General features: G+C 43.8%; 1 protein-coding gene across 2 annotated transcripts in view; it reads left to right on the forward strand.

Moving 5' to 3' along the window:
- The window catches only part of LOC130593436 (urea transporter 2-like), a 346,378-nt gene that overhangs the window by 198,576 nt on the left and 134,919 nt on the right, over positions 1-12,883 (forward strand). The window lies entirely within an intron of this gene.

The raw sequence follows: 12,883 nt of genomic DNA on the forward strand, positions 1-12,883 counted from the left end.
ACATTACTTGTGCTTTGATCCCTTAACCTGCTGTCCCAAGGCCCTGAAGTCTCTCTTGATTCCCCTTGGATGTCCTGTTGCAACTCAATTGCTTCATACTGAAACAACCAATAATGGGTAACAATATGAGGATGAGACCAGAGTAGGAAGCTTTCTCTTCATATCTTTAACCCAGACCCCAGAAAGTCATCAAATTTCCCTAAGAAGTGAGTCCAGTCTGGATACTAGGCTTTCTTTTCCCTTCAGAATGGATTCTCCTATGACAATGACTCACCTTTTTTTCTTTATGGAAGCAGTTTTGATAGAGGATGCAGACCAGCTTAACCTTGACAACACTTCTGTGCTAGATGAAACATCACTCTCATTGTTTGGGTCAACTTGCAGAGCCTCAGAGCTGTTAAACAAGACGATCAGGGAAGATGGAGTGGTCACAGAGGAGATGCGCCTGCTGCACCAGGCAGGAACTCATCATAGAATCATAAAATCATAGAATCACAGAATGGTTGGGTTTGGAAAGGACCTTAAGATCATCGAGTTGCAACCCCCTGCCATGGGCAGGGATGTCTCGCACTAAACCATGTCTCCCAAGGCTCTGTCCAACCTGACCTGGGCACACTCAGACCTCTGTCTGGGCAGATGCATCGACTGTGGTAGGCACATAGCTTAGAGGGCCCATGGCTTTCTGCCAGGGGTATAACACTGTTCCCTGGATGAGCTGGCAGGACTTCAGCACCATTATTGCATGGTCTTCAGTGCCATCTGTCATGCCCTGTTTGTCCACCATGCTGGCAGCACTACTGATCACTGGTGTTCCCCAAGTGTTTCTTCTATACATTGAGGGGCTTGGCTTTGTTGATCCTGGCTCTGCTGAAGTCCCGTCAACTACTGTGGCACAAGCTATGGGTCCCGTGGCAGCTCTCTTGCCTTCCCCAGTTCAGGAACCCCGCTGTGCACTGTGCTGGAACACTCCACTGCTAGTACCGGAGCTGCTTGTATCATCAACCACTCATGACCTCTTTCCTTCCCTGATTTCCTGAGAGTTTTGAATGGAAATAGGATAATAACAGTGCTTCCTCCTCTGAGGGCAGGGTGGGATTAGGTGGCCTCCAGAAGTCCCTTTCACAAAATTACTGTAAGATCCCACGATCCCCTCCTAAACAATTGTGTAATAGCAAGAAGCATCCATCATACTTGGCCATAAATCAGTTTATGCTTCTTTTTTTCCCTAGCAAAGACTGAACTAAAGAATGATACAATTTTGCAATTAAAATAAGAAGCTTTAATTAAATTGTGTTCTTTCTTTTCTCCTGAGACTGCACAATCTTTGAGTTCCCACTGACAATATTTCACACTGATACACCACAGGGATTTATTCTTAGAATTTTTTATTATTCTAATTCTAAATGTTCCATGAGAAGAAAGAAGTGGCTTGAAAGTGAGTTTCTTTATGTTTCCTGAAGTTTTAATCTACTAAGATTTCCAACCCCTCATTAGCTACAAGAGGTGAAAACAGGAAAGCCTAATGGCAAGATTCATAAAATCAGCCCAGCACTGATTTGCAAAATGTTCGTACCTCATAAATCAAAAGGATTTCATCAGGATGTATATGCCTTCCTTTAGCCATGTCACCTATTTTCTCATGATGGCCCAAAAAGCTATAGTATCTTCTTACTTTTGATAATATTTTTGCTGACAAAACAAGGCAGTGGTTTATAAACATTGTGCCTCGACAGTTAAGTCATGAAGACCCATCCTGTCACTTTCCTCTAATGATCATCTTCTTGAGTTAGCAAGTGCTGAGCATTTTTTATCCGGCCTGCATATGCCTTGCAGGGTACTAAGGATTGGGTAACAGTCAAAGCAGCCATATGTGAAAATCTACCATTTTTGCAGGGGGAGTCAGAACAGCTCACCTACATATGGTAAAAGCTGTAATATTTCCACAGCTGGCAATTTTCCTGAGGTCTAAAGGATTGGAGGTTTTGCTTTTTCAGACAGAAGACGTATACCAAGCTTTAGTCAGAAAACATTTTGCACTTAAAAATTCGAGATGCTTTAGAGATCTTTCTCCCCTCCCCAAGAAGACAAAGCCAATAGGTTAGACTGTTTGAGGGGGAAAATGTAGCTTTCCTCCTCTGCCCTGTCCTTCCTGAAGTCAAAGCAGTGATATGGCAAAAGCTCAGTTTTGGCTTCTGTGCCTTTCTTTATAGTCAGGCTTTTCTTGATGCTGCTCATTGGCCAGAGATCTCACCTTCTGCCTCTCCTGACCAATATAATTGTGTCAACAGAAGTCTGCAGTACAGAGGAGATCAACTTCTGAATTTTATTGCATTGCTTCTGTGAAGTCCAGTGTAATAGGAGAGTGTACTATGAAACCATCCATTAATATTACAGTTATGAGTCACTTAGTATAAACTGATTTTGTCAAGAGCAAAAACCCTTTCTTGGAAACATTTTCGGTTGGAAAGTTAACTATTTCTGATAGCAGGTTCTTAGACACGAACTGTTGAGTCCACAAGGAAGTAAAAATCTTTTTATAACACCATGTAAATTGATGCATATTTATTCACACATTTTTGACAAAATATTTTGAATCAAAAGAAACTTTTTCAGAGCTGAAAACTGTTATGGGGCTGGATTAGTTTCCAAGGAAGTTTCAAGGGAAGAGCTAATGCATCTCCCACTTTGCATGGATTGGTATAGGTGCAGACATGAGGTTTATAACTGTGGGTTTTGAACTTTCCTCATAGCACAGAACTAGATGAAGGATAGGCAAACCCTGTTCAGAATCAGAAAGCATAAAGCCTTAAAAATTTACCCCACATCTGTGTTATAGCTACAGGGTACCAACTGTCCTTAAACTATAAATAGAATCATAGAATCATAGAATCGTTATGGCTGGAAAGGCCCTTAAGATCATTTAGTTCCAACCCCCCTGCCGTGGGTAGGGACACCTTACGCTAAATCATATCACCCAAGGCCTCGTCCAACCTCGCCTTGAACACTGCCAGGGATGGAGCATTCACAACCTCCTTGGGCAACCTATTCCAGTGCCTCACCACCATAACAGGAAAGAATTTCCTTCTTATATCCAACCTAAACAGGAAAGAATTTCCTTCTTATATCCAACCTAAACTTCCCCTGTTTAACACATTACCCCTTGTCCTGTCACTACAGTCCCTAATGAAGAGTCCCTCTCCAGCATTCCTATAGGCCCCCTTCAGATACTGGAAGGCTGCTATGAGGTCTCCACGCAGCCTTCTCTTCTCCAGGCTGAACAGCCCCAACTTCCTCAGACTGTCTTCATATGGGAGGTGCTCCAGTACTGCACACAACAGGATACCAGAACTGCATACAATGCTCCAGGTGAGGTCTCATGAGAGCAGAGTAGAGGGGCAGGATCACCTCCTTCGACCTGCTGGTCACGCTCCTTTTGATGCAGCCCAGGATACGGTTGGCTTTTTGGGCTGCAAGCGCACACTGCCGGCTCATGTTCATTTTCTCATCAACCAGCACCCCCAAGTCCTTCTCCGCAGGGCTGCTCTGAATCTCTTCTCTGCCCAACCTGTAGCTGTGCCTGGGAATGCTCCGACCCAGGTGTAGGACCTTGCACTTGGCATGGTTAAACTTCATAAGGTTGGCATCTGCCCACCTCAGAAGTGTGTCAAGGTCCCTCTAGATGGCATTCCTTCCCTCCAGGGTATCAACCGAACCACACAGCTTGTTGTCATCGGCAAATTTGCTGAGGGCTCACTCAATCCCACTGTCCATGTCAGCGACAAAGATGTTAAACATGACCGGTCCCAACACCGATCCCTGAGGGACACCACTCATCACCGGTCTCCAGCCGGATATTGAGCCATTGACCACAACTCTTTGCATGAGGCCATCCAGCCAGTTCTTTATCCACAGAGTGGTCCATCCATCAAATTGATGTCGCTCCGATTTAGAGACAAGGATGTCGTGTGGGACAGTGTCAAATGCTTTGCACAAGTCCAGGTAGATGACATCAACTGCTCTACCCCTGTCCATCAGTTCTGTAGCCCCATCATAGAAGGCCACCAAATTGGTCAGGCAGGATTTCCCCTTAGTGAAGCCATGCTGGCTGTCACCAAGCACCTTGTTGATTTTCATGTGCCTTAGCATGCCTTCCAGGAGAATCTGCTCCAAGATTTTGCCAGGCACAGAGGTGAGACTGACTGGTCTGTAATTCCCTGGGTCATCCATTTTCCTCCTCTTGAAAATGGGGCTTATATTTCCCTTTTTCCAGTCATCGGGAATTTCAGCTTTCCTTCAGAAAGTGGATGTTGCCACATCCATACTGAAAATGTCAAATGCCACATTTTCTTCCTGTTGAGGTCTTCTTTGAAACAGACAAATACTGAAACTGAGAAAGCTGCCTTGAAATAAACCTGTCTCTAACCAGTTCCCTCTGTTTGAGGACAACCTTCTCTTCAATCACAAATGTGTACTGGGAATCCTGGATTATGATCCTAACATCATAATGATGTTTGCCTGCTACAGAAGAAGTCAAATCATGTTTCCCCACCTTGTATGGCTGGTAGAGTTAGGTGTTGTTCAGCGAGTACTTGGACACTTCTAACTGTATGTCTTATTATTCAGAAGCAGTATTTCAAAGCAAAATTACTTTCAGTTGTCCATCTTTCCTGTTTTCTACAGGCTGCTTTTGTATTGTTGTTATGTCCTGTAAAATCTCTGATCATACTGCTTTCAAATACAAAAGATTTATCCCACTGATTGAAGGCTGCATGGAGACCTCAGAGCAGCCTTCCAGTATCTGAATGGGGCCTACAGGGATGTCAGAGACTCTTCATCAGGCTCTGTAGTGTTAGAACAAGGGGTGATGGGTTTAAATTTAAATGGGGAAGATTTAGATTAGATATATGGAAGAAATCCTTTACTGTGAGTGTGGTGGGACACTGGTACAGATTACCCAGAGAAGCTGTGGCTGCCCTATCCCTAGCAATGTTCAAGGCCAGGCTGGACAGGGCTTAGAACAACCTTGTCTAGTAGGTGGTGTCCCTGCCTGTGGCAGGGGGTTGGAATTGGATGAGCTTTAAGGTCCCTTCCAACACAAACCAGTCTGATTCTGATTCTATGGCTGTTATGTTGATATTACAGTTGTAAGATTGTTTGACTAAAACCTAGCCATATTCAGGCAAATAGGTGGCCAGGTTTCACAGATGCTATCCATGTATCCATGTATCCATAACAGGACAAGGGGTAATGAGTTAAAACTTTTAAACAGGGGAAGTTTAGATTGGATATAAGGAAGAAATTCTTTCCTGTTAGGGTGGTGAGGCACTGGAATGGGTTGCCCAGTGAGGTTGTGAATGCTTCATCCCTGGTGGTGTTCAAGGCCAGGTTGGATAGAGCCTTGGGTGGCATGGTTTAGTGTCAGGTGTCCCTGCCCATGTCGGGGGGGTTGGAACTAGATGATCTTAAGGTCCTTTCCAACCCTGACTATTCTATGATTCTATGTATACACTCACATGCTAGATACAGTTGTTAATTCTTTCTAAATATAGTAACCAGAAAAAAAAACAAACACTCACATGGATCTTTTTGTTTGTTTTATACACTCCTGAAGTGTTTAGTCTGATACAATGAGTTCTTTACCTTTGCAAGTGGACAGTTCTGACCCTCTACTTAGATAGCAGCTTTGGAAATATCAGTCACTTGTCTCTACAATGGTCCCAGCTAACACACTTGCTGGGACTCATGGCGTGAAGATTCAAGGCTCCCAATGGACTCAAACCTTGCTTCTTTACTATCCCAGCCATCTAAATCCATCTAAATCATGGTGATTGCATAGTCTGAACTACCTAGGGAAGATGTGCTTTTCATTCCAAATTTCATGGATGTAAATGGATCAAGTATTCAGATCTCTTGTGTCACATATCTTCTTAATCTTTGGAAATCATAATGCACTTTTTTTTTCTGCCAGTTTTCCATTTAACTGGGGACATTAAAAACAAAACCATAAAATCAAATTGATCTTAAATCTGTTCTTAGCAAAGGAGGCTGAAATAAAAGAACCCTGAAGAGCTGAATCCTTGCTGAGTGCAGTCCCTGCTGAACCAGGACCACCTCCCTTCATCCTAGATTCACCCTGGCCACTCCTGCTTTCCCACCACCTCTTGCTAATAGCGTTGGATATCTGACACGTTCTTAAATTTCCATGATCTCCTGTTTCTTTTCTTTAAAGAAAGAACCCATTGATGCAGACAGTGCTTTTCCCTCTGGCTAGATAACACAGGGTGAACCTCCAGAGAGTGCTGGGCTTGACAGGGAGCTGGTTTCTCATACAGTACTTTAACAGACAAACATGCAAGGAAAAAAGATTAAAAAAAAAAAAAAAGGACAGTTACCCCATGTAATGAAAGCCCAATGATTTAAAAAGCAGCTGTGTGTGTGTGAGGGAAGGAAAGGAGGCTAAGGGATGCGATGGCAGATTTCACTTGCCAGACCAGAGGTAACAAAAAATTGTCCTGATCCAATAGACCATGTGAAAGGGTATTATCAGGGTACAAAAAAATTATTTTGGGGGACAGAATGCATTTTTTCTGCCCTTTCTCTCTTTTTTTGCTGCTCTTTGCCTGCATCTGTTAAATGCTGGAATGCCTGCAGGGATGTTTTGAAAAGCTGCACAATGTCAATTAAATTTGCCAAGCAGTATATCTTTTTTGGAGTATGTGTGACCTTTTCTGTTTGTCATTTCCTGGGCACCACACCAAGTGATCCTCTTAGGATGCTGGCTTTGTGGAGCAGGACCACAGCAGCAGGACTGCAGGAGCTGCAGGTTTCTGGGACTGCTGCCAACCTTCGGATAATTGCCATCAGCAGGAAAGAGCTAGAAAAACTTGGCTGAGTCCATCTTTCACAGATAGATTGACCCCTTTCTGCCACTGCAGAATCACAGTCAGAGAAAGAGAAGGGAGGGGGAGAATGGAGGCAGGATTAGAGCAGGAAGGCTGCATCTGATCTGAACAGGGGAGATTTGGAGGTTACACTGGCTATTTCACCATCAATGGTATTCTGAATGTCTACTGGTTTTAAGACAGATGAATCTGAGAATGAAGTTTAAATGCTCAGCTCTATTTTAATGAAACTGGTGCTGTTCTGACGGCAGAGCCAGTGCTCTGAGAGGGGTGGGAATTCAATAACTTCATGAGATACATCTGCTGGGAAATAATTTGAACATATATGCAGCAAACAAAGAGAGAGTATGAATGCATGCTGAACGTTACTGCAGGTGCTTGGAAAGGAGACAGGGGACAGCAAAATGAAGGAGAAAGGGAGAAAGGAAGCTGCATGAACACAGTTTGGTAGCTAAGCTGAAATGCTTTGAAAAGCAATGGGAGCCACCTTTGTACTTTATGAGAGCTGGGAATGGACAGCAGTGCCATTAATACCCTTTTGTCCAGGAAGGAGCTGACTGGGGTAAGTGGTGGTGACATAGTCAAGCAGTGATTTCAGCAACCCAGACTTCAGAGGCATCACCTCTCAGCATGCTCACCCACCTCAGAGCTACATGCAGTGACCACAGTGCAGGAGCTCCGTGTGGGACCCACACTAAGCCAAATCTACCTGCCCTGGCACATCTTAGCTGAGCTGGGCCAGGCAATGACTGAATTCTGGATGAAATATCAAGTCTGATTTAGTCAAGCCCAACCCATGAGGTCCAAGTCCAGTTCTAATTCCACTTGGGAATGGAAAGAGCAGAGTAGGTGTTGTGGTTTAAGCCAAGCCGTAAACCAGAACCACTCAGACACTCACTCACTCCCCCTCCTTTCTTCCCCCCACTCCTGGAGGGATGGGGAGGAGAACCAAAAGAATGTAACTCACAGAGGTTGAAATGAGAACAGTCCAGTAACTAAGGTATAACACAAAACCACTACTGCTACCACCAATAATAATAATGATAAGGGAAATAACAAGGGAAGAGAATACAACTACTCACCACCCACCGACCGATACCCAGCGTGACCCGAGCAGTGATCTAACCCTTTTGGGTAACTGCCCCCAGTTTATATAGTGGCCATGACGTGCTGTGATATGGAATACCTCTTTGGTTAGTTTGGGTCAGGTGTCCTGTCTCTGCTTCCTCCCGGCTTCCCCTCCTCCCTGGTAGAGCATGAGTCCTTGGTCAGAGTAAACATTACTGAAAAACATTGGTGTTATCAGCGCTGTTCCCAGGCTGAAAGTCAAAACCACAGCACTGCACCAGCCACTGAGAAGGAGAAAAATGACTGCTACTGCAGACTAACAGTAGGTTAAGGAGGTTAGCTGTCATCCCTTCACTGCAACTGTGTGCTCTGCTAGGTAGAGGCATTGCACTTCTACTGCCTCTCTCCTTTCTTGAAGGAAAATCCTTCCTATAAAGAAGATAAGATTCAAGTTCATTCACGTGCAATGCTTCTTCTTCTCTTTCTTCATCCATGATCTACCTCTTAGTTGCCAACATAAATAATACTTCAGTTAAAGTAGTGTCCTGTGGCTCTAGACTGGGGGAGCTTCAATGCATAGGTGCTGAGCAAACATGTATAGAGGCATAATCCTGTCAAATGTTATCCAGTCATATAATCTGTGCTATATTACTCCCTCTAGAGAACACACTCAGATCAGCAAATGCTTGGCCTCCTTCTGTATGCGACACTCAGTGTCACTGAGTGACGTCTCGCAGATGACACTTTATTGGTAGAATAGGTGCTGGCAGCAAGGACTATATTTATAAAGCAGAGGTCCAAAAATGGCTTTGCAATGCTCTGCGGTTAACAGGTCTCAGTCATTTCCAGATCAGATTTGACCCTTTCACAAGACCTTTCTTCCTTTCCTCCATTGCTCACAAACTCTTACCAGAATGGGGAAGCCATAGGGTGCTTCCCCAGATCACAGCAGAAAAAGCCACAAAACAGGGGACACGAAATCTGTATCATTCATATGAAAGATGTGCATGTGAGAGGAGTTGCCAGAGCCATACATTACAGTGCATATTTTCTTTCCAGAAAAGAAATCAAATACCTTTTCAGGTTAGCACTACAGTAGCTTCTACTTGTCATAGCCCCAAAGTTATGGTAGACAGGGGCAGATGAACACATCACCATGAACTAAGCAACAGTGTGCATTTTTAGCATGCCACCTACTCTGTGGTAACTCTGCCTTTATGTATCCAGTCCTGAGGAAAGCATGAGATGCTCTGCTACTGCACTGGCATGACTAAGAGCATATGTATGGTGCTCACTGGATGATAACTGGACTATCCTGGGGTCACTTGTCTGTCTGCCCTTGTCCTGTCACACTTTTACTCATAAGACTCCTAAGCTGTTGAAGCAGTTTGCCACTCTGGGGAACAGGATGTTTCTGAGAGCCAGAGGGTAACTTATGGTTGTACAGATGATATCCAACTACTGATGCACCATCTGCAATGTTTGGAAACTGACAGCTGACCTTAAAACTGCATGTCTGTCTGAAGGTCTTTCCAACTACAAAGATCCAGCACCATGTTCAGAGGCTAAGTGTGGGTTTAGAGAGAGAAGGCAGGAAAGCAGTTTAGGCATTTTATTTTGTGCCCAGGATGTAAGTTTGAATGTTTTCTGGAGGTAGCCTCCATTGACCCACCTGTGGATATGTGCTGGGTGCAAGAAAAGGTGATGAGATGCTGTTCTGCTGGCGACAAAAACTGGGGGTCTTTGCTCAAACTAACTTGAAAACCATTGCCAGACCTCAGCTTGTAATGTACTATTAAATTACACTTCCCACACGCTGCTTAGAGTAATCCAAGTCTGAGTCTGGTCCATAGTAAATATGAGAGAACAAACCTTAAATTTAAGGCATCTGGAAACCAATTTGTTTACTCCTTGGAAATTAAACAAGTGGTTTTTTTTTAATAAATGTACGTTAAGGAATTATATATAGTGACTGGAGGATAAGTCAGCATCAACAAAGTCATTTACTCCTCTGGGTGACAAGCAAAAAGGAAAACACCCCTATGTTTCATTTTGTTTCTATTTTTCACCTCCATTTACATCTGTAGGCATGTAAATTATTTGAATAATCTCACTGAAATCAGGAGGACAACATGAGCTTGCAGGGAGGTATGTGATGGTGGGCTTTACCAAATCAGCTTTCAACACCAGATGCTGGAAGACAGTGTTGGTAGTTGTGGGCAGCTGACCTGAAGAAGTTGAGCTTAGCAGTGAATGGAGTTCCCAGGCTTTGCAGGTCAGGTTCATTTCCTCTCCAAAGCACAAACTGTTTTAAAAGAAACTGAGACCAACAGCTTTCCCCAAGTCTCAAAAACAGAGACATTTGCAGCAGGTGAGGTGCAGCATGTATTCCTTATTCCAGGCTGCTCTTCCAGGGAATCAGGGGGACGGATGGGGATGGATGGTGGATCAACAGCAATTAAAAGGTGGGCACAGAGGCAATAGCACCATGGCTGAGGTTTAAATTCAAAGCAACAAGGCATCCATCAGAACAATTGCAATTGTCAACGGAGGTGAAATGTAACCAGTGGTTTGCAAATGCAGTCTAGATCCTTAAAACAGAATCAAAAAATGCCACACACAAGCAAATGACTCAGCTTTGTTTGCTACCTGGCCTATGAGCCAGCTCTATAATGTTGATATAAGCCACACGGCTCAGGCAAGATCCCCTGGATGGGTTTGATCAAGCACCCATGCATCTTTATGAAAGTGAGTCAACTGGACACAGATGTTTTCATTGTTTGGTGCTGTAGAAGTCTCTACTCTCCCTCCTCTTTCTGCTTCCTGCAATCTTCAGTTACATTTTTAATACCTTTTTTCATCTAATTTTATTTGTGTGTATTAAAGGAAGCCTGCTGTAGGCTCTGGGGGAAGAAGAAAGAGAGGAAATGCCAACACATCAGTCCACAAATAGCCAAGCCGCTTACAAACTTGCCTGTAAAAATACTCCTCCCACAAAACTTTCCTCCTCAGTGGAAATCCCAGGCTCAGCCACTTAAGTCCTTCCCAAAAGCCATGCATTTTGCACTGTATTCTGCTTGTGTTAACAAATTCAAGTTTCTCCAGGCCAAGAAATGGCAGAAAGAAAACTTTAAAGCCCTTTGGAGAAATTGCCCTTCTTGGAGAGCTCTTACTGTTAAGGAAGGGGAACTCACTCTAGAGGTACTTGAGTTATATTCTGTTGCAGCAGGCAAACCTGGCCTAGAGTCCAGTGAAAACAGTCCCAGTGGGACAATTTTTTTTTCTAATTATTTAAGAGAAAAAGTGCCCCCCTTCCCTTGCAATTTTTCTTCAGGTTCCTCTACAGGACTACCCAGGCAAGCACCACCAACCTACCTGCAGTCTTCTTCCTGGGTTAGAAGTCAAGTACGCTTGCCCAAGCTGGTTGCTGCTGACACACCCAATATACCTGAGATACTGAATCACCCCTAAAGATTCTGCTTTAGTGCTCTTTTGGCAGCTAATCCCCCATAGTAATTTGTGCAGATCCACCAGTGCTATCTCCTCTCACATAATATAGCATTAAGGATAACAAGTCACTCACGTTTTTCATCCAAATGCCTCCTTACTCCTCACTCTGCCATTATTTGTATCACCAAAAGAAGGAAATGAAGGATCACCCTATTGTTTCACTGTCCTACATCATGATTCCACCTCTGTCTTTTCTTAACATGTCTTCTCAAGTCTAAAATGAGAAAGCTTTGAATTTCTCAGAGAGTAAAAGACATTCCCCAAAACAACACTGCAGTACCTTTGGACGGCCCAACTACTCAAAACAGTGAATACCCTGAACACTGAGTGCTTTGCAGACCTGGCATGTTTGTAGTCCCAGAGCTGTGGCACCCAACATCACTAGTCACTTTGCAAGAGATACATCACTAGGAGTGATACCCGTGTATCTTCCCTTTCCAGTATACAAGCTCCCTCCTTGTGCAAATCGTTGTTACAGTAGCTGCTGATCTGTATGTGTGAACAAAGCATAATTTATTAATTTGGATTCTGCATGTTTTAAGGCAGATCTGCATGGATGTCCAGGAATACAGGGTGCTATGATGGGTTATATCTGGTGTATTTTCTTACTGTAAGTTATGAACATGCAAGAGCTGCTCCTAGACAGCAAAAATACAAAGACTGCTTATTCACATTTTTTTCGCAGTTGCTGAAAAAAGAGAAATCTGGGAGGTAGAAGAAGCTGTGTTCTCTAAGTTGCTCAGACAATGCTCATCTGTAAGATCTAAAGTGCAGGAGAGATGTGGAAAACACAGCAAGAAGGAGGTCTCTAGAGAAAGACAGGCCTAGGCAGAACATCAGGCTTCAGACGTGAAGAATAGAATCATAAAATCACAGAATTATAGAATGGTTAGGGCTGGAAAGGACCTTAAGATCACCTTGTTCCAGCCCCCTGCCATGGGCAGGGACACCTCACCCTAGACCATGTCACCCAAGGCTCTGTCCAACCTGGCCTTGAACTCAGCCAGAGATGGAAAAGGTTTGTCCCAGGGTCTGGCAGGAATGATGCGGTTTATCACCACTCAGTAGGCAACTAACACTGGATGGATTAAGAAAACACCCATGTGTGACAATTAGTTAAAGAGCTCTTTTGTTAAGAAATAAAATTACAATGAAGAGTCATGTGTGACCTATTCCCACAGCTAGCTCTAACCTGCTCCACATGCCACCCCTCATGTCTGATACTGGGGTCAAAATATTGTCACAGCCCTGTACACAGGAAAGTTACACATAGCTCTGACTCAAGCTGTTACCTCGCTGGAAACTGGTGAGAAGAGACCCCTGAGTGCTCAGGGAGCTTTTTGTGAGTCTACATTAAGCTTCAAGGTTACAAGTGAACCAGAAATCTTGCAAGCCATTTTTTA

This window comes from Pezoporus wallicus, unplaced genomic scaffold (assembly GCF_028554395.1).
Source record: "Pezoporus wallicus isolate ANWC-B61680 ecotype Strahan unplaced genomic scaffold, APGP_CSIRO_Pwel_v1 contig_8473, whole genome shotgun sequence".
In the NCBI taxonomy this organism is placed as follows: Eukaryota; Metazoa; Chordata; class Aves; order Psittaciformes; family Psittacidae; genus Pezoporus; species Pezoporus wallicus.